We start from the raw sequence: 22732 nt of genomic DNA on the forward strand, positions 1-22732 counted from the left end.
GACCTCCCGGAGCTCAACCGCACCCACCACCGTGGAGCTCGTCGCCGACGTGCTCCCGATCACCCTCCGACCACTCCACAGTGTCCATCATACTCACCGTGTTCCGTAGCACCTAGCTAGCTACTCCCCGAGCCTCACCGACCCCTCTAGCGTCAAGTTCGTCTTCGGCCGAACCCCGGTGGCCGCCAAAGTCATCGCCGGCGCCAACTCCGGCCACCCCGACCCCAACGGACTCCACCAAGAGCTGCGGCTCGTCCTCAGCTCCACCCCGGTGGTCTCCGCGACCCATTTGGTGGCCGAAACAGCCAAAACCACTTCCGCCGCCGCGTAGGGCTCACCGGCGGCTAAACACCGGTGCAGCCGACCCGGGTTTGACCACGGGTGGGCCCTGGTTGACTCCCCTGAGTCAATGACAGGTGGGTCCCAGCCCTGTTAATTAAACAGGTTTAGTTTTATTTAAACTTTAATTAAATTAATCACCCTGACACGCGGGACCCACTGTCAGGTTTGACCCGGACGTGTCCCGTTGACCTGCTGACGTCACACTGACGTCAGGCTGACGCAATAATTGATTTTCTGGATTAATCTAATATAGGAAATTCCAGAATATAGTTTAAACTTTAAAAATTCATAACTTTTATTCTGTAACTCCAAATCAGACAAATAATATATGAAAAATGATCAGAAAAATCCAATCTATCCATCTGTACTATTTTCATGCATGATTAAACAAGTTAACCTGATGTTTAATGCAGAACAAGGAAAAACACTTTAAAAGGCCATGTTTGAGTTTGAAATTTGAATCTTTGATTCAAATTGGTTCAAACCCTTCTGGTCTTAGTTGCATTAGCCCAACACACTCATATTGCTATGTTTCATGCATGCATCATATTGTTGCACATTGTTTGGTGATGGTTGTGTATCGGTGTTCTTGCAGCAGGTTCTGCCCCCGAGGAGTACTGTGATTACCCTAACGAAGAACCGTATCAGTGCATCGAACCATCAGGCAAGCAACCAACCATTTGATCATATCGATACAATCCCATGTTCTCGCTCCCGCTCTCTTTTACTGCATTAAGACAACGCGTTTCAAACTGCTGTGTGCCACGGTAGTTGAACCCTTTTCCTCTGCATGACCTGTCATTGCCACAGTAACTAGATGAAACCCACTAGCATGTGTAGGAGTTGATTGAGCCATATGTATGTGTTGTTCCTACCTTGCTATGCCTGCTATGCTTAGAGTCGTGTCAGGTCTGGTTCATCTGGGTGATGGGCTAGAGTGAAATGATTATGTCGGTAATGAGAGTGGTGTAGTGAACACGATTTGGTAAAGGTATCGATGAGAGGCCATGTAGGAGTACATGGTGGGTTGTTTCATTGAAGCCGACCTTAAGCACTGAGATCTGTATGTGTGATTTAAGATACAGCTACTACCATGCATTGGGCCCTGAAATATGACTCCGCTCGACTTCTTATTCACCCTAGCTCTCTGTCCAGGAGTTGCAAGTAGTTTCTGGTGTTTGTAGCCTACTGGAGGCCGTGGACAGCGTTGACCGTAGGGGTGGGCTGTGATGCGGTAGGTACGTGGCCGGGTGTACCGAATACCCGTTAGGTATCTCGGGAACCCTGTTCACATCGTTCGGGGCCGTATGGGAAACCTCGGCCGGACTCCCTGCGAATGGAACCTGGATAGGCGATAAACCTGGACTAGAGGCTTAGGTGTTTAGGTAGGTCGTGGTCTACACCCACGTCGGCTTTCGCTTGAAGTCTGCCGAGCACATGTCGTGTGCAGACGCTAAGTGGTGGAAACATGTATGAAGAAGTACACCCCTGTAGGGTTATCATGATCTATTCGAATAGCCGCGTCCGCGGTAAAGGACTACTTGGTTGCCTATACAGTTCATAGACAAGTAAATGGAAACTACTAAAAGCCTCAAGATAAGTGTGAGTGCCGAGGATGGCTCTTCCGTAGGAAGACGAAGGTGGATCCTCGGTAGTGTATTGAAGTGGTGAGTAGTGGACTCGTGTGCGCAAAACCATTTCAAGTTGGAGTCTCGTAGGTTAGCCTAGCCAAGAGTCAAAGCTGGCTTGCTGCAATAACTCCACCAACCCTTCTTGATAATATGCATGTATGTAGGATCTGATGTAAGTCTTGCTGAGTACCTTTGTACTCATGTTGCTATAATTTACATTTTTACAGAAGACGCTGCAACCCCTTCTGATGGGTTCTACATAGACGTTGACATCAATGAGTAGGCTAAGGCCCAGGTGGTGATCCTGAGCTTGTGAAGGACCACGTAGCATAGCTAGGCTTTCCAAGCCTCTTTTATTTTACTAGTTGTCTGTACTCAGACAAGTTACTTCCGCTGCTAGTTTGTATGACTGTATGACTTGAATGCTGGGTCGTGTGACCCGTACCTTTGTGTATGTTATGTATGGCTCTCTGAGCCTTAAATAAAGTACTTGTGTCATAGAGTCATGTTGTGATGCCTTGTTGTATTTGCACATATCGAGCATATTGTGTGTATGATTGAAATGCTTGGTATGTGTGGGATCTGACTATCTAGTTGTTTATCCTTAGTAGCCTCTCTTACCGGGAAATGTCTCCTAGTGTTACCACTGAGCCATGGTAGCTTGCTACTGCTCTGGAACACTTAGGCTGGCCGGCATGTGTCCTTCTTCGTTCCTGTGTCTGTCCCTTCGGGGAAATGTCACGCATTGAGTACCGGAGTCCTGTTAGCCCACTACAGCCCGGTTTACCGGAGTCCTGCTAGCCCAGTGCTACAGCCCGGACCCACTTGCTGATGACCGACACGTTCGTTGCTGGGTCATGGATGCCTGTCCCTGTAAGCCTGTGCCACTTTGGGTTTACGACTAGTCATGTCAGCTCGGGCTCTTTATCATATGGATGCTAGCGACACTATCATATACGTGAGCTGAAAGGCGCAAACGGTCCCGGGCAAAGGTAAGGGACGCCCGTGGGGATACCGTGCGTGAGGCCGCAAAGTGATATGAGGTGTTACAAGCTAGATCGATGTGACATCGAGTCGGGGTCCTGACACCCTTACTTTCCATGTGGCCAACGCATCGCTAAACTTGGCGATGGCGCATTTGTTTATCTTCTTAATTGCCGGGTCTTTCTATGGATCAGTATATTGGATTTCATCCCGGCCCGGGAACAAGAATATCTGGTGCAGCAGGGTTAAGAGGGAGCGCTTCATATTTGGCCTCTTCTTTAGTTTCTCATTGTTGATGGTGGCTCACGCCTGTACGATGCAGCCTATTTGATTGCCGTAGCAGAAGCGTGTTTCCACAAGCTGTTTTGGCTCAAAATTGCTGCCGTCCACCTCTGTGACCACTAGTCTAGTAGTGAGGAGCTGGTTTGGGCGTCAACATCTCCTCTTCGGTTTTGGTTCTATGGCTTTGCCAGTCTCGGTGCTGGTCTCGGTGCCGGTCTGGGTCTCAACGCCAGTCTTGGCGCCGGTCTTGATGTCGGTCTCAGATGTGACAGGTGGGCCCAGCAACAACAACCGTTGATTATTAGCAAGGTTCAAATATTCGTCTGCCGCCAGGTAGACGTCGTCGCAATCACCAAAACCCTGTCCTTCATCGTTGCTAGCCATGTTTCCTACGATTAAATCTAGTCAATTAATTCTAGACCTAATAAAATGAATAATGACATAAAAAAGGCCTATGTTTTACAGGAACGTTGCTTCCTTCCCAGTGCGACAAATCCCGGGCACTTGATATGTCCTAGTTTGTAGCACAAGTCATCCCGAAATTCATGGAAATTTTTGCAGAAAAACAGAAACTTTTGCACTCAGGAAAACAATTCTCATTTTAAAAATAAGCATGATAAAATATTGATTCTTTTTGAATAAGATAAACAAATTGCTCAGGTTGTCCTAATTTTCCAGAATTTTTGGAGTTACAGAAGTATTCGAGAGTTACAGATTACTACAGACTGTTCTGTTTTTAACAGATCCTGTTTTCTATTTGTTGTTTGCTTATTTTGATGAATCTATGAGTAGTATCGGAGGGTATGAACCATGGAGAAGTTGGAATATAGTATATATAACACCAATATAAATTTAGAATGAGTTCACAACAGTACCTAAGTGGTGATTTGCTTTATTATACTAACAAAGCTTACGAGTTTTTTTGTTGAGTTTGGTGTTGTGAAGTTTTCAAGTTTTGGGTGAAGTTTTGATGGACTAGGAATAAGGAGTAGAAAGAGCCTAAGCTTGGGGATGCCCAAGGCACCCCAAGGTAATATTCAAGGACAACCAAGCATCTAAGCTTGGGGATGCCCCGGATGGCATCCCCTCTTTCATCTTCGTTCGTTGTAACTTTACTTGGAGCTATATTTTTATTCACCAAATGATATGTGTTTTGCTTGGAGCATCATTTTCTTTTATTAGGATTTGCTTGCTGTTTGAATAAAGTACTTAAGATCTAAAATTTTATTAAATGTTAGAGAGTCTTCACATAGTCACATAATTATTCGACTACTCATTGATCTTCACTTAAATCTTTTGGAGTAGTTTGTCATTTGCTCTAGTGCTTCACTTATATTTTTTAGAGCACGGCGGTAGTTTTATGTTGAAAAAATTGTTGAACTCTCATGTTTCACTTATATCATTTTGAGAGTCTCTTAACAACATGGTAATTTTCTTAGGTTATGAATTTAGTCCTAATATGATGGGCATCCAAGAGGGACATAATAAAAACTTTCATATTAAGTTCATTGAATACTATGAGAAGCTTGATTCCTTGTGATTGTTTTGAGATATGAGGATGGTGCTATTAGAGTCATAATAGTGAGTAATTGTGGATTGTAGAAATACTTGTGTCAAAGTTTGTGATTCCTGTATCATGAACGTATGGTGAACTGTTATGTGATGAAGTCGGAGCATGATTTATTTATTGATTGTATTCCTTATGAGTGGCGGTCTGGGATGAACGATGGTCTTTTCCTACCAATATATCCCCCTAGGAGCATGCGCGTAGTACTTCTTTTTGATAACTAATAGATTTTTGTAATAAGTATGTGAGTTCTTTACGAATAATAATGAGTACATGGATTATAAGCACTCTCACCCTTCCACCATTGCTAGCCTTTCTAGTGCCGCGCAACCTTCACCGGTATCATACACCCACCATATACCTTCCTCAAAACAGCCACCATACCTACCTATTATGGCATTTCCATAGCAATTCCAAGATATATTGCCATGCAACTTCCACCGTTCCGTTTATTATGACACACTTCATCATTGTCATATTTCTTTGCATGATCATGTAGTTGACATCGTATTTGTGGCAAAGCCACCGTTCATAATTCTTTATACATGTCACTCTTGATTCATTGCACAACCCGGTACACCGCCGGAGGCATTCATATATGTCACGACCGGTTTTCCAATAAAAATATTTATTGATAAACCAGTCTTTTGAGTCCAGTATGAGAGAAATCCTCCTCACTGGTAGACAATTTCTTGATACAATAAGCCAGTAGCATAAAATATATTACAGGGTTGAACTGCGGTCGCTCAACCAAATTATTACAAGCACGCCAATAATCATACACAATTGCGTAAAACTCCAATCCTTCAAACTCAATGACCACATTCTGACAGTAATTCTGAGAAACTTGCTGAATCCCGGGGGACTTGATTATTAGGGATTTCTCCAAAGGAAGCATCGAAAAATTATTTTGCAAAGCAAAACTTTTCGAGATAAAAGAGTGAGAAGCTCCAGAATCAAACAAAACCATTGCAGGTATTGTGTTGACAGGAAACGTACCGAGTACGATATCCGGAGCATTTTGTGCCTCCTCTTTGGTTACGTGGTTCAGATGACCCTTCGTGTGGTTGTTGTTGGGATTGAAATTGTTTCGTTTGGGCGCTGAATTATGGTCGCCGTTGTTCGGCTTTGGGGTTGAGTTCCTTGGCTTGGGGCACTGTTTGGCATAATGCCCTTCTTCTCCACAAGCGTAACAGGTAACGCCGGGGCGATAGGTGAATTCCTTGTCCCTTGCATGAAATTTTTTGATTGGGCGTGAGACATTGGATGAGAATTTGGGTGTCCCACCCCTTTTAAAATCTATCTTGCTTCGGTGATTGCGAGTGTGATTAGTCTGGTCCCTTTTTTGCTTGCGGATATCTTCCAGACTGCGTCTCTCATTTTGCAGAGTAATGGCCTTGTCCACCAGCGTTTTAAAATCAGGAAAAGTGTGCACGACCAGTTGGCATTTAAGTGCGGGCGCTAGACCGTCAAGGAATTTCTCCATCTTCTTGATTTCAGTCATACGCTCCTCATTGGCGTAGCGGGATAATAGGGTAAATTGACTGTTGTAATCTAACACTGTCATGTTCCTTTGTTTGAGGTCATCAAATTCTCTCTTCTTGATTTTCATAATACTCTTAGGAATATGTGCACCATGGAAACCTTCCTTGAAATCATCCCAGGTTATGTCATTTTCGTTGGGATGCATGTGCAGAAAATTCTCCCACCACGATGCGGCTGCTCCTGTGAGATAGTGTGGAGCATATAGTACTTTCTCGAGATCTGAACACTTTGCAGTAATTAATTTCCTCTCCATATCTCGAAGCCAGTCCTCGGCTTCAAGAGGTTTGTCAGTGTGAGAAAATGTTTGAGGACGTGTCTTCTGTAGCTCAGATAACTTGGAATGTTGCTGATACTGTCCATGATGATTCCCCATGTTGATGACTTGGTTCATCATCTCGCGATGTTGTTGCTGACTCTGTTCATAAAGGCGGCACATTTGTGAAAGTGCCGATTCATTGCCTGGTTGGCTAGACTGTCCCTGAGTGAACTCGTTGCTGGGTTGTGCATCATAATTTTCCTCTGATGGAATTGGCATGGAGCGAGTCCAAGGACGAGACATTTTTCACTCTGGGGATATATTTTGTAAAACCCATAAGAAAAGCGGAAAAAGTCGCAAAAACAAATCCATAAAATGCATAAAGCTGGCGGATATTATTAAATACCCAAGCTTACTTAAGAAAAAAAACAAATCGACTTGCGCACGGAGAAGGACTGCTCATTACATATCTTACACGCGGGCGGTAATTATACAGTACATCACTCAGGATATGTGTACATAATCCTGACATGTTATTAAGGCTAGTGCACTTCTCCAGATCCTACATGATGCGCAAACAGGCTACTTCTCACAACCTATGCACATATCTTACAAAGCGGTACAATACATGGCAGCTAAGCGTACTCAGGCAGAGATGTTGACGATCTCCCTTGCTCTGCCGAGGGCGAGGCGTAGCGAGGTTGGGGACTCGACTTCCTCCTCGCTAACGGGCTCCATACGTGTAGTGTTGCACAGAGCGGGCGGAGTGGTTGCCAGGGGCGGAGCAACACGTACAGGAGTGGGCGCGAAGGTTGGTGTAGTGCGCACTGGAGTGGGTGCAATGACTTGGTTAAATTCTTCGGTAGAAGGCAGGCGACGAGTAGGCGTAAAAGATGCTGATGACGAGACAAAAGTCGGTGGCGGAGCGATGGGTAGGAGCTCCCTCCTGTTGGCAGCACAGCCATGGACTGAGTCCATGCGGGTAGCTACGAAGTCGTCCACCAGGTTGTCGAAGGCTGCCTCCAGGGCCCGGAGATACTCAATGAGCATCTCAAAAGCCTCGTCTCGTTCTCCTCTGGGGCAGGAGTATGCGTAGTGACAGGTGTAAGGCACATGGCACGGAAGATAACGGTAACGACGAGTCCTCATCACGGGAAGGACATCCCTGAGATGAGCTATCGCCTCGCGGGCTGCCATCTGCATAGCATGCCTCTCCGTAGGCATAGCTCTTCCCACGAACCGGAAGCGGCGTGACTCACCACGCCCTCCCCTGAACTGCACCGCGGCCTGGTGCATGGTCAGACTGTCGTTGACTCGGTGCTGGTAGAGTGTGAAGACTGGGCGCACGGATGGCCCCATCGCGACCTGAACGATGAAAGAAAGAAGCTTGACGAACCCATCGGGCACGTTGGCGAAGGTCTGAGACTCGCAGCTGACGTCGGCCATCTACAAAAGTAGGCAAAATTCTGCAGGGTCAGATCATAAATTTATGCTGACTGACAGAAAATGACTACAATTGCAAAAGCATAAAATAGCCCTGTCATGCTAATAACTAATTAGCGATCGCACCTAGTGGCTTCCTACAGTCAGCCTGGCTCTGGTACCAAGCTTGTCACGACTGGTTTTCCAATAAAAATATTTATTGATGAACCAGTCTTTTGAGTCCAGTATGAGAGAAATCCTCCTCACTGGTAGACAATTTCTTGATACAATAAGCCAGTAGCATAAAATATATTACAGGGTTGAACTGCGGTCGCTCAACCAAATTATTATAAGCACGCCAATAATCATACACAATGGCGGACAGGACACAGTGGTGTGGAGACATACTACTGACTCATGGATAGGTTGGTGGTGGAAAAGCACAGTGGGAAGGGAAATACAAGACTCTAATGATAACATTTCATCGAACGTCGAGGTGAGGCTCGATAAATTTATTTGGTAGCGGAAGCGGTTATAAAACAGTGGCCAAATCCAGGGTCGCACGAGACTGACTGGGACTCCTCTAAGTGTCGGACTCGCTATCGAACTCTTCATCCATGAGATCGCCTTCGTCAGCATCTGGCCAAATCAACAAGCCAGTGAGTACTTTGAAAGTACTCGCAAGACAGTTCAGACGTAAGATATAACAAATGCATGCATGGATGCAACATGATTAATTCTTTAATGCACAATAAATAAAAATTGGCATAACGGGTAAGTAAAAAGGGAAAACGGCGGTAGTCCGCCTGAAATTCCACAGACATAAATAAGGACCGATCGAGTGTCTGAAGCGACGCCTCGAAAGGTGAACAAATGCAAATAAGGAAAAAATGCCACAGTCGGGCATCTTAGCGACACCACATAAAGGGCTTTAAAAGAAATGCCACAGTCGGACATCTGAGCGACATCGCGTAAAGGGCTTTTAAAAGAAATGCCACAGTCGGACGTCTGAGCGACATCGCAGAAAGGGCTTTAAAAGAAATGCCACAGTCGGACGTCTGAGCGACATCACATAAAGGGCTTTTAAAAGAATTGCCACAGTCAGACGTCTGAGCGACATCGCAGAAAGGGCTTTAAAAGAAATGCCACAGTCGGACGTCTGAGCGACATCACATAAAGGACTTTTAAAAGAATTGCCACAGTCGGACGTCTGAGCGACATCGCAGAAAGGGCTTTAAAAGAAATGCCACAGTCGGACGTCTGAGCGACATCACATAAAGGGCTTTTTAAAAGAATTGCCACAGTCGGACGTCTGAGCGACATCGCAGAAAGGGCTTTAAAAGAAATGCCATAGTCGGACGTCTGAGCGACATCACATAAAGGGCTTTTAAATTCACCAGTAAACAATACTCATAATAAACATTCACACCATGAGAATAAACGGGTTAGTCCATCCAAAGGGATAATCATTCAATCGGACTTAGCACTCATGCGATTCACCGGAGTCTCTGCCATCAAAGCTGACAATTGATTAGGATCAGATGGAACGAACTTGACATGGAAGAGATGATTTGGAGGAATATATGACTCTGCAGAGTTTGTACAAAATTTTTCCCACAGTCAACGGATTTCTGTAGTCCCGAAGGACTAGTTCCGTTTATGGTATTTCGGGAGAAAACACAACTAACTGGTACACACCCATCCTACCTCTCAATGCTAGGAATCACCCTAGTCATCATCCAAGAAAAACTTTTGATACGGGGAGATCACAATCTCGAATAGCATGGGATCAAATTTATATACGCGCGCTCTAAGGGGTGCCCCCCTCTCGGTCCCAACCGGAAACACCCATGCCCCCTGACCAGATGACTGGCTTTAATCCAGGGCCATGGAACCATCATCACGGCCTCTCCTCTTTGGTGTGTACCACGAAAGTGGTTTGCAACTTACTAAACCATATTCCTTGCGGAAAACATGTGGTAGTACAAGGAAGGAAGTGATAGGTACTGGACCGAAATGGTTTGACACTGAAGTCACATAGTCTGGCGTAAGACTAGCATGCTACAACACTGCCATCGTACCCATCCTCATACCAACACATGGCCATTCATATTCACATTCATCCACGTATGGATCATTGAACTCACTCACCTTGTTATCACATAAAATAACGTTCATCGGTATGCTTACCAACATGCCATGAAACTAACTAAATGCAAAACATGCCGAGACACTCATCATATCAAAAGTTCAAACATGCTTGCCTGGTTCAGAGTAGTCGGAGCCTAGCTCGGTGAAGTTCGCGGCTCCGTCACCTCCTTCGTATCTACGGTTTAAAGAAAATACATGCGCTAACGTAAATACCAAGGAGAGCACAGAAGGTAAACCAAATATTTTTCAAATAAATCTGATAAAAAACTAGACAAAATTTTAAAGAGAACAGAAAAAGAATCAATCAAAAATACTTTTCTGATTAAAAGTTATAAGGGTTTTTGTCCAGGGACTTATCTGTAATGAAACAGAAGATTTCCAGGGGCTAGTTTATAAAAGCAGAAAACGCTTCGGTAGCGATTACGCCAGCCCGAAGAGAAAACGTATTTGGCAGAAGGCGTTTTCAGATAACGCTTCGTTTAGAAAGGACAGAGAGGCTGACAGCGGGTCCCACTTGTCATGTTTAAATATTCAAATGGGAGGGACGAGGCTCGTCGGCGCCCAAGAGCTGCTGAGGTCGCCGGCGGCGATCCACGGCGAGGCATGGGGATCAGAGGTTACCAATGTGCTCACTGTGTCCTTCCGCAGCGGTGGGGGGTGGTGTTGGTCGCCGGTGAGCACCACGTCGACGGCGGTCTCAACTCCGGCGGATGGTGGTTCGGGCGTGGATGGAGCTCGTCGGAGAGGGCTGCAAGGATTAAATTGAGGTGGGGGTTAGACTACTGGGTGCAAGAGAGGGCTACGGACGAGGTTTGGGCGCCGGAGGTGGCCTCACCGAAGTGAATCGAGCTGGAGGCCGAGGCGGATCGGGGTGGCCGGAGCCGGGGAAGGAGACCTCCTCGAGGTCCTCCCAGTGGCCTGGCGGGGTGCTGGTGAGTAGTGGGGTGCTGCGTGCACGAGAGTGAGCTCGGGACCCCTTTATATAGGCGGTCCGAGGCGGTTGCCGTGAACGGAGATTTCCGACGAGCGATTACGGTGGCGCAGTGCTCGGTCGGGGTGGTTAGGGAGTCGAGCGTCATCACGGAGGATCAAAGGGTCCATTTTTGTGCTAAGCTGGCCGGGGTTTGGGCGTTTGGGTCGAGCTCGACGGAACGGGGTGGCGCGGGCCCGTCGGCGGCAGAGAGCGCGCTCCGTGCGTGCTGCGCCATGGCGACGGTGCCGCATGCGTGCGCTGGCACGGAGAAGGCCACGCGGAGCCACCAGAAGATTTGGGCGGTGCCGAACGGCGTTGCGCCACCGTTCTCCTCCCTGTCGGCCGTTACGGGGAGCCGGCCGCCGCAAGACACGCCGGCGCAGGCGGGCCAGGGCGCCACCAACGCCAGGGTCGCGCCAAGTGCGCGTGTGAAGCTTCGGACAAGCAAGCGAGGCCGCGAGCAACGTGCCAAGTGCACTGTGGCCGCGTGACTGAAACTGTCTAAACTGAAGATGACACTGAAACTGAATTTCTGAACTTTGAACAGTAACAGTGCCCACAAGGTGTTCGACCAAATGAAAATGGCCTCTGGTGATTTTTCCTTGAGCTGATTTTTGGTGGAGTGGCTTCTCCTTGCTCAAGTAGGCTGTATGATTTTTGGTGGAATTTTTGGAGGAGTGTAGATATGAATTTCACCAAATTTGGCAAATCTGGTCCAAACTTGCAGAGACTAAATTTTGAAAATTTTGAAAAGAGGAGGAGTGGATCAAGATGGTTCTGGGTTATGGATGCTAAGGACAATCCAGGAGAATTGGTTTGAGGTCAAAACTCAAATGCAATAGGGCACTTGCTTTGAAAATCTCTCAGGCTCCAAATAATTTTCAGAATTGAATTTGGGGAAAAATAATTAGAATAAAAATCCAAAACCAGTTTGGATTAGTTGGGACAGATAATTTAGGTTGATCACAAGGGGGAGGGGAGGTTTTGGAGGGGTTTTATCTCATGGGCAAAAATACAAAGCCAAGGGTGGCTTCAAAGATATGAAAATCCCAAATTTTCATGGGGTTTCTTTTTTAAAAGAAAAAGATTAAACTCCAAAAATAATTTTGAGAGAGAACCAACAGAGAAGAAGTTTGCAAAAGATCAACCACCAAAGTTTGAAAGAAATAAAATCCCTGCCAAGGCAAAAAGAGGTTTTTAAGAAGAAGGTTTTTCTGAGAAAGAAGAAAAAAATTAAAAGAACAAAAGTCTCTCCTCAAAACCACAAAGTTTTTTGATAAAAACCAAATAAGAATTTTGGAGTGTCACAATATAGAGTCATATTTTGTTCTAAGTATCGAGTTGTAATTCTTGAGTTGTAAGTAAATAAATGTGTGATCATTTTCATTATTAGAGCATTGTCCCATGTGAGGAAAGGATGATGGAGACTATGATTCCCCCAAAAGTCGGGATGAGATTCCGGATGAAAAAATGAGAGAAAAGAGAGAAATGACAATGTTACTATCCTTTTACCACACTTGTGCTTCAAAGTAGCACCATGATCTTCATGATAGAGAGTCTCCTATGTTGTCACTTTCATATACTAGTGGGAAATTTTCATTATTGAACTTGGCTTGTATATTCCAATGATGGGCTTCCTCAAATTGCCCTAGGTCTTCGTGAGCAAGCGAGTTGCATGTATGTCGGGGGAAACTGACCCACGAACACCTATGGGGCCGGCGGACCGGGCCCCTTTCGGTTCGGTGGGGGGCGGAGGTTGCACGAAGAGCAGATCGAGGCGAAGCACACGAGCGGTTTACCCAGCTTCGGAGCTCTCCGGAGAGATAACACTCCTACTGCTGCTTGTCTGGTTGTATTATCTGGTGTTCTTGCTCTCGAGCGAGAGGGTATGATGTTTTCTGGGCTACGAATGAGTCAAAGTGATCCAACCTTCGAACCTCCGAACCCCCCCTACGTCGCGCATGGGCCTCCTTTTATATGCTAAAGGGGTCATTGACAGGTGGCAACGCAGAGAAGGGCACAAACGTAAAAAGCAAGGTAGGTGATACAGTTGCTTGTACAGTGCGCCCTACCTAACCCTGACGGTAGGGGACAAGGGCATTAAATGCCCGTCCGAGTCGCCCGAACAGTGCAGAAAAGGACCGTTAGGGGCGCCACCGTTCGCCACGATGGCGATCTTGTCAGCTTCGCATGCCACTGCGCACCGCTGGCTGCACAGCCTCTCGCCACGTGCGCCTGGAGAGGCCCCCAGAGCGACACATTGGTGGATGCACTGGAGTGTGGGCGCAGAGTGGCCGCCTGCCGCGGCAAGCGCCTTGCGCTGCTGCTATCTTGTCAGGCCCGGAGGCTTGTCGCTTGCCGGGCTTCGAGGTACCTTGTTTAGTCTTCCCGGCAAGCTCCTCTTGCCGGGGCCTTGTCGCCTTGCCGGAGCGCGTGGCGCGTCGCAGCAAGTTCCTTAGAGTGCCTTGGTTGGCCTTCCCGGCAAGCTCCTCTTGCCGGGGCCTTGTATCCTGAGCTTAAATACTTTGTTCTTGAATGGCTCCAAGGGAACCTTGGAGGGTCTTTGGCGTTCGCCCGGCAAGCCTTTGCCGCGGGGTGCTGCAACTGCCCGTGCACAAGTTCGGGGTACTAGGGTACCCCTATTCTAGTACACCGACAGGAGCCCCCGGGCCTGGGCCAGACACGGTGCGGAGCGCTGTTGGGCCAGGCCCAAGACAGGGCACGGGCACACGCGGGCTGGGCTACACCAAATCTCGCTCCGTATCCACCGCGCTCCCCCATAACGGCATGTGTTGAATGCGGCATCGTGGGGGAGATCGTGGGTGGTTGTTTATTAGGAAGGGCGAAACGTCCGCCCCGTCCCTCTTTATAAGCAGAGGAAACAGGGGCAGTTCGTTTCCCCTCGCTGGTTGCTACTACTCCTTCTTCACAAACTCCGCCGCTCCCCCCTTCTCCTCGAAGCCGAGAGAGCAGCGCTCCGCCCCTCCCATTGTCACCAGCATCTCCACGCCGTCGACCTCCCTCACCACCTCCGCCATGGGCCCGAAAGCCGACAAGGGAAAGGGTGTGAAGTCGGCCGAGGCGCAGCGGCTCGCGGCGTTGTGGAAGGAGCGGGCGATCTTCACCCCCCAGCTCGGCGTGCAGGAGCTGAGGGAGTACTTCTACCTCTTTTGGGCGACGGAGACGCGTGCGCATCCGCGCACGAGGGTACTCCCGGCCGCTGCCTCGGAGTTGGCTCCAAATGGGTACCCGTTCTTCCCGCTATTCTTCTATTGCGGACTCTGCCCGCCCTTCTCGGAGTTCTTCTGTGACATTATGAACACATATGGCTTCCGCCTCCTTGACTTCACCCCCAATGCTGTCCTGACCATGGCAGTTTTCGCACACTTGTGCGAAAACTTTGTCGGAGTCCACCCTAGTGTTGCCCTTTTCCGCCACTACTTCATGCCTCGGGTAGAGAGAGGAGAGCCGCTTGCCGGAGGGATTGCCTGGGTCTCGAGAGTCGGCAAGAAGGAGGCGTACTTGGATGGTGAGCTCCGCAGCAAGTGGGAGGAGTGGAGAGCGGAGTGGTGCTGGATCGTCGAGGAGAATCCGCAGCCCTTCACCGCCGTGCGCCAAACTCCAATAGTGCGCGGCAATGACTGGAGCAACGTGGCCCCGGAAGACGAGAGGCTGAAGATCGCCATCACTAGGATTCTTCGCCTCAGGCTTGCCGGGCTCACTGTAGGTGCTGTCGGGGCAGATTTCCTCCGCCGCCGCATTGCCCCCCTGCAGGAGAGGGGGAGGCCCGCCTGGGAGTTCAAGAACTCGGCGGACATCATGAGACTGCGGCCGGGCCTCAACTACAACTTCACCGTCTTGGAGTTGGACGCAATGCTCTTGGAGTTATTCAAACGCGACCCCCAGCACCCATTCACACTGCCGAGGGGCGTAGTTCCTTTGTGCAATAACTCTTCGCTTGACCGGATCCGCGCCATGATGCCGTTGTGCGATTCACACGGCATCGTCCCAACTTGGCAAGAGCCTGCGGATGACGTTGTGCGAGCGTTCTTCGACACCTTGGAGGAAGTGCCGGTCCGCGCTGACGAGCAGAAGAGCCTCACCCGTGACACCACCGACGAGGAGCTGCAGCTCATCGCTACTAGGGCGGAAGAGGCTGCGGCCGCAGCTGCTGCGGGCGCATTCGGGTTTACCGTGGAGGAGGCGGAGGCTGCAGAGGCGGCAAACCTTGCCGAACGCGCGGAGTTCATGGGTGAAGAGGAGCCTGCCGGTTCCGAAGCCGAGTCGAGCGAGGCCGGCGAGGAGGAGGCTGAGCCTTCAGAGAACTTGCCGCAGGCGGAGCCCCCGGCCCCGCCAAGGAGGCGCCTTCGCAGGGCCGGGGACGCAGCGGGGCGGCAGCCGGCTCCACAGCCACCGAGCCGCGCGACGCGCTCTACCGCGGCAAGCAATGTTGCCGCGGGAGCGCCTCACGCAACAGCGGCAACTGGAGCGGGATCTTCCCGGGCCACCGCCACTGCCCCCGCCAAGCGGGCAAGGGATCCTACTCCTCCACCTCGCCGCACCGGAGGAGGGCCAGACTTCGATCTTTCCGCACTCAGCTCCGACGAGGAGGAAGAAGAGTAAGTTTCTTTGGTGCTCTTGTAGTTCTTCAATTTTGCTGTTTATATCTTGTATCTGACTTGCTCCAATCTGGGCTCCTTTCTTTTCAGGACGCTGGCCCAGAGAGCGGTGAAGAGGGCCAAGGCCGCGGTGATCGTCATCGAAGATGACCCCACCTTGTCGATAGGGGGTGGGTCCGAGATCACCTTGACGGACCCGGCAATCACTCCTCAAAGCAGCCCCCAGCGCAGCCCCCAGCGTAAGTTCATAGTTTAACCTTCTGCTGCCGGGCGCGCTTGAGTGCTTTTTCCTTTGTTGATATCTTGTTTGTTGACTTGTGCAGGAGCAGAGCAGCCTCATCAGGAGCGCCCGGAGGCCGGTCCCGAAGTGCCACCTGCTTCGACTGCGCCGCCAAGGGAGGAGTCCCCGGCAAGGGAGCGCTCTCCGGCAAGGGGGGACTCTCCGGCAAGGGACGGCACTGCTGATCCTGCGGCGACCGAGGCCGCAACTGAAGATCTTGGCGCAGGTAATCCACTTGCCCAGAAACTTTCCCTTGGGTTCTGCTTCTTCCGTTTTTCCTTTCTTGGATTTTTGATTGATTTTCCTCCCTTCTTCGTTCTTCAGACCCATCTACGGCTGAGCCAATGGAGACAGAGGGCGCCGGCGAGGAAGGTGCCGGTGCTGATGAGACCGCCGGCGAGGAGGCCGCCGGGGCTGCTGCTGCGGAAGCCGGCGAGGGGTCGGGCGATCGCACTGACGACCCTGAGGCCGCAGGAGCGCCAGGCGCTGCGCCGACCACCGATCCCTCTGCCGCTTCTACGGAGCCAGGTTCCGAGGAGCCCCAGTCCGGCGCCTATTTGAAGGCCGGCGACGACATCTTCATCAAGCTACCATGGGCGTCGAGCTCCAGGGCGCCGGTCGAGGGGGAGACTTTTGACGGGGAGGTGCTCGCCTCTGCTGGACTGTCATTGGTTGACGCGCCCGGCAGCAGCAGCGGCGAGCCTGAGGAGGAGCAGCTGCTGCGGAAGCTGCTATCACTCTACCGCACCCGGCAAGCCAAGCTGGCTTCCCGGGAAGCGCTTGTCGCGAAGGCGGGAGTTGACATGGAAAAGCGCACGGAGGAGCTCCGGGGCCAAAATCAAGAAGCTCTCCGGTCTCTGGCGCAGGAGCGGGAGTGAATTGACGAGGAGCGCACGGCCTTTCTTCTCGAGAAGGCCGAGGCTGAGGAGGAACAAAGGCTGGCCGCTGAGAAGCAGTCCGCGCGGGAAGGCGAACTAGTGCAGCGGAAGGCCCACCTCGACAGCTACGAGGAAGAGCTCGCCGAGCGTGAGCGAGCACTTGGCGGGGCGCTCAAGGAGGCAAAGGACGCCGCGGCAACTGCAGAGGCCGCCAAGAAAGAGCTAGAGGAGAAGGTGGCGCAGCTGGAGGCCGACATTGGGAAGAGCGGCGAGGAGCTTGCCGCGCTCAAGCGTGAGCGCGAGAAGGATGCTGCCGCCCACGGTGAGCTGCAAGGCCTTCTCGCTGAGAGGGGCAAGGAGCTCAGCGCCGCCAAGGATTCCAAAGCAGACCTGGAGCTGAAGCTGGCCACGCTGACGCAGACGCTGGAGGCCGCCAAGGAGCGGGAGAAGACCTTGTCGGAGAAGGTCAAGGCTGACGCGGCGCTGCTGGAGAGCATTGCAGTTACCCAGAACTCGTTCAGAGACACAGTGGAGCACTGGACCGAGGGTCTGGTGAACACTGCCGCAGTCATCAACGAGGAGCTGGCGCAGCTGGGGATGGAGGACTTTGGGTATCCTTCCGACGAGAGTCTTCAACCCAGCGCCAAGCTCAGCCTGTTCTTCAAGGGCGTGGCGACGGCACTCCAGCGGCTCCGGGAAGGATCCCGAAGCAGCTGGCCGACGAGTCGCGCAAAATCTGCGCCGGGGTTCTCCAGAAGGTGCTGATGAAGGTGGCCTTCCGCAACCCAGGCCTCAGCTTCACCAACGTCCTCAGGTCCTTGCCGCCTGACGCCGATCTGGATGCACTCAAGGCCCTTGTCGCACCCATTGTGGACAAGGTGAGCGAGATCAAGAGAGTCGAGGGCGGACGCGTAGATTAGGCCGCCCATTTCTTCTTTTCCCTTGTCGCTGCTAATCATGTTATGAAAACAGTCTGTTAGAGCTGCGACAAGTTATCTTGTAATATAACTTTATTTCTGTTATCAATTGCTATGTTATTTCCTCTACTAGATTCCTTCCTTTGTATGTTTTTACCCTACGCTTCTAGGGAACTTGTCGGCGCAGGCGCCCGAGCCGCGAGCGCTGAGTGCGGAACTTCAGCAGCCTGCTGGCGGCGCTGCTTCCGACAAGAAACCTTGTCGCGACTAGATGCAGCACGCTTAAGCTGTTGAGCGGACTCGAAACAAAGTAAGGGCGCAACTAGCCACGAGTTGGTTCCTCCGCGCACAGGTTTTCCATACAAAGCAGGGTCGTTCGAGGAAGATAACTCTAAAAATTTAAAAACTGATTGCTCAAACTTTGGCAACTTAGCTTTTCTGTCGTTTGCTTCCCGGCAAGGCAAAACTTTGCTTTGAACGACGCCTGGTCCACACCACAATCTTCTCCTTCCCCCCGGCAAACTTGTGTGCGAGGGAACCTTCTTTTCCTTTAAAAGAAAAAGAAAGAAGAGAAAATAATAATATGGAGCTCTTCGGCTCGTTACTGCTTACCGGATGTAGGTGCTGCACAAAGTGTCAGATAATCGCATGCAAGAAAGGAACTAACGCATGAAATGGACAAGTTGTGCGGAGCACATGGGGTTTTACTTATGCACGGGATCTGCGCCCGGCTTTGTACAAAGGATTACATGCAACAGCGGCAAGACTTGTACAAAAGGTGGTTGCCGGAACGGGTTCCGGCAACCGCGCCCTATGGGAAAAACTTACGAAGATGTTCTATGTTCCAGGAGTTGCTCACCGGAATGCCATCTTCGGTCTCAAGGCGGACAGCGCCAGGCCTTGTGACTCGTCTCACCCGATAAGGGCCTTCCCACTTCGGCGTCAACTTGTTGGAATTCTTGGCGGACTGAACGCGCCGAAGAACAAGGTCGCCTTCCTCGAAGCTTCTGGCTTTAACTTTGCGGCTATGATAGCGGCGCAAAGCTTGCTGGTATCGAGCAGCTCGTACAGCAGCCTGAAGACGATCTTCCTCAAGGAGCAGCGCGTCGTCTTGCCGCAGCTGTTCTTGCTCAAGCTCATCATAAGCGAGCACTCGAGGTGATCCGTATACGAGTTCCGTGGGGAGAACTGCCTCTGCTCCATAGACTAGAGCGAAAGGTGTCTGGCCAGTGGCTCGATTTGGCGTCGTTCTGATCGACCAAAGAACCACCGGCAGCTCCTCGATCCAGTTCCTTCCGCACTTGTGCAGCCTGTCGAAAGTTCTGGTCTTGAGCCCGCGCAGCACTTCAGCATTTGCCCTCTCTGCTTGACCGTTGCTTCTCGGATGAGCAACAGAAGCGAAGCAGACCTTGGCGCCAAGGTCTTGGACGTACTGCATGAAGGTGCGGCTCGTGAATTGCGTGCCGTTGTCGGTGATGATCCTGTTAGGGATCCCGAAACGGCAAACAATCGACCTGAAGAACTTGACTGCTGACTGTGCTGTCACCTTCCTCACTGGCTGCACTTCCGGCCACTTTGTGAACTTGTCGATTGCGACGTACAAGTACTCAAAGCCCCCGACAGCTCGGGGGAAGGGGCCGAGGATATCGAGCCCCCAGACCGAAAATGGCCAGGATAAAGGGATCGTCTGGAGAGCTTGAGCTGGCTGGTGTATCTGTTTGGAGTGGAACTGGCACGCTTCACACTTGGTTACTTGTGCAGTTGCATCCTGGAGGGCTGTCGGCCAAAAGAAACCTTGCCGGAAAGCTTTGCCGGCAAGTGCTCTTGCGCCAATGTGGTGGCCACATATGCCTCCATGTATCTCCGCCAACAGCTTTTGTCCATCTTCCCGGCGAATACACTTCAATTTCACACCGTTGAGTCTTCTTCTGTACAGTATGCTATCGACAAACTGGTACATACTTGACTGCCGGGCTACTCTTTCCGCTTCTTCTTGTTCTTCGGGAAGTTCTCCTGTCTGAAGGAAATGGACAATCTGCTGTGCCCATGCTGGAGCTTGTGGCTCGACAACAAGGACTAAAGGCACATCTGCTGCTGCGGGAACATCCGCTTCCACGGCAAGGACTTGCGGCCCTGCCGGAGCTTGATGTTCCCCGGCAAGCTTGCCGGAGCAAAACTTGTCGGGAGCGTCTGCTTCAACGGAACAAACCATAAGGCTTGCCGGAGCAGACTGCCCCTCAGCATCCTTGGTGTTGATCTTGGGGACTTTCTTGGCGGCGGCTTCGGGGAGCTCTGCCGGAAAGTAGTCACCAGAAACCAACTTCCTCTTTTTGCTTTGTCCAGTTGATGGTGTTACGGATGGTTGAGTCAACTTAAGCACAAAGATCCCTGGTTCCACAGGTAACTTTAGTGCGGCGCACTTTGACAGGCCATCAGCAATATCATTCTGAGCTCTTGGGATATGCTCCATTTGTAGGCCGTCAAAGTGCTCTTCTAGCTTCCTCACTTCATCGACATACGCTTCCATCAACGGACTCTGGTAGTTCTTGTTCACTTGTCGGACGACAAGCTGTGAGTCACCCCTGACAATAAGCTTCTTGATCCCAAGGTCTGCTGCAATTCTGAGACCGGCAAGCAATCCTTCATACTCTGCAGTATTGTTGGTTGCTTGCTCTTTGGGAAAGTGCATCTGGACTACGTACTTGAGGTGCTCTCCGGTGGGTGCGACAAGCAGCACGCCTGCACCGGCGCCTTGCAGCGAGAAGGCACCATCAAAGTACATCAGCCACTCTTTGCTTGCCTCTTTGACGGGGATGCTTGTTTCTGGAATTTCTTCATCTGGGGTTGGCGTCCACTCTGCTATGAACTCTGCCAATGCTCTGCTTTGGATAGTTGAAGTGCTCTCAAACTTGAGGCCAAAGCTTGACAGTTCCAGCGCCCACTCGACAATCCTGCCTGTTGCTTCTGGATTTTGCAGTATCCTCTTCAGCGGAAAGCGAGTGACGACTGTGATCTCATGTGCTTGGAAGTAATGGCGCAGCTTTCTCGAGGCCATGAGGAGGCCGAAAAGCAACTTCTGCACACCAGAGTACCTTGACCTAGCCCCCTGCAGAAGGGAACTGACAAAGTAAACTGGGCGCTGCACCATTCTTTTCTGCATCTTGTCGTGCTCCTGCGCAGATCCATCTTTGTCGGGACCAGAGCTTGTCGGCGAAGCCCCCTGCTTGTCGCTGGATGCATCTGCCATGGTTGCCGGCTCATCATCTGCCTCTCTCTCCGCCACTAACGCAGCACTAACCACTTGATTGGTTGCCGCTATATACAGCAGCAACTTCTCTTGCGGCTTAGGTGCGACAAGTGTTGGAGTGGAGGACAGGTATCTCTTCAAGTCCTGCAGCGCAGCCTCCGCCTCCGGAGTCCATTTCATTGGACCTGCCTTCTTCAAAATTTTGAAAAATGGCAGGGCGCGTTCAGCAGATCTAGAGATAAACCTGCTGAGAGCAGCCACGCAACCGGCAAGTCTTCGTACATCCTTGACGCGCTTTGGTGCTTCGATTTGCTCAATGGCCTTGATCTTGTCGGGATTGGCTTCAATTCCCCGCTGAGACACGAAGAACCCGAGAAGCTTGCCGGAGGGGACTCCAAACACACACTTCTCGGGGTTGAGCTTGAGGTTGATCTTGCGCAGATTTGCAAATGTCTCGTCTAAATCTTGAATTAGGGTCGCCCTGTTCTTGCTCTTGACCACTATGTCATCCATGTAGGCTTCCACATTTCTGTGCATCTGCGGTTCAAAAGCGTGGTGGACTACCCTTGCGAATGTTGAACCAGCATTCTTCAAACCGAAAGGCATCCGTACGAAGCAGTACGTGCCACACGGGGTGATAAATGCGGTTTTCTCTTCATCTTCTTCTGCCATGAAGATCTGATGGTATCCTGAGTATGCATCAAGAAATGAAAGCAAATCACATCCGGCTGTGGAGTCAACAATCTGGTCAATACGCGGCAAGGGAAATGGGTCTTTGGGACAAGCTTTATTAACATCAGTGAAGTCAATACAAAGTCTCCATTTCCCGTTAGCCTTGCGCACAACAACAGGATTGGCCAACCACGTGGGATGGAGTACTCCTCTGACAAGGCCTGCTGCTTCCAACTTCTTGATTTCTTCTGCGATGAATTCTTGGCGCTCTACTGCCTGCTTCCTGACTCTCTGCTTGACGGGCCGCGCATGAGGACAGACGGCAAGGTGGTGCTCAATTACTTTCCTGGGAACACCGGGGATATCAGACGGTTGCCACGCAAACACGTCGACATTCGCCCGCAGGAAAGCAACGAGCGCGCTTTCCTATTTGGGGTCAAGAGTGGCGCTGATGGTGAAGGTACCACCAGTGCCATCCTCCTTGGCGGACACCTTCTTGGTCTCAGGTGGAGCTGCCATTGCCTTCTTACACTTGCCGGTGGAGCTCGATGGTGCGTCCTCGACGGTAGCGCAGCACTCCGAAGAGGTGCGCTTGCCGGAGTGGGCATCAGAGCTCTTGCCGGACTTGGTCTTCTTCTTCCCCCCGGGAGCTTCAGCGGCAAGGGTCCTGTGTTCTGCTGCGGCTGCTGCTTCCCGGTAGATCTTGTCGGCACAGATAAGAGCATCCTTCTTGTCGCCAGGGACAGAGATGACACTTATTGGGCCTGGCATTTTCAGTACGTTGTACGCATAGTGAGAGGCTGCCATGAACTTGGCGAGTGCCGGACGGCCAAGGATTCCATTGTAAGGTAATGGAAAGTCGGCAACGTCAAACGTGACCCTCTCAGTCCTGAAGTTCAGCTCACTGCCAAATGTTACCGGCAACGTGATCTTTCCCTTTGGCTTGCTCCTTCCCGGGTTGATTCC

The sequence above is a fragment of the Triticum aestivum genome, chromosome 3B (genome assembly GCF_018294505.1).
Source record: "Triticum aestivum cultivar Chinese Spring chromosome 3B, IWGSC CS RefSeq v2.1, whole genome shotgun sequence".
Classification (NCBI taxonomy): Eukaryota; Viridiplantae; Streptophyta; class Magnoliopsida; order Poales; family Poaceae; genus Triticum; species Triticum aestivum.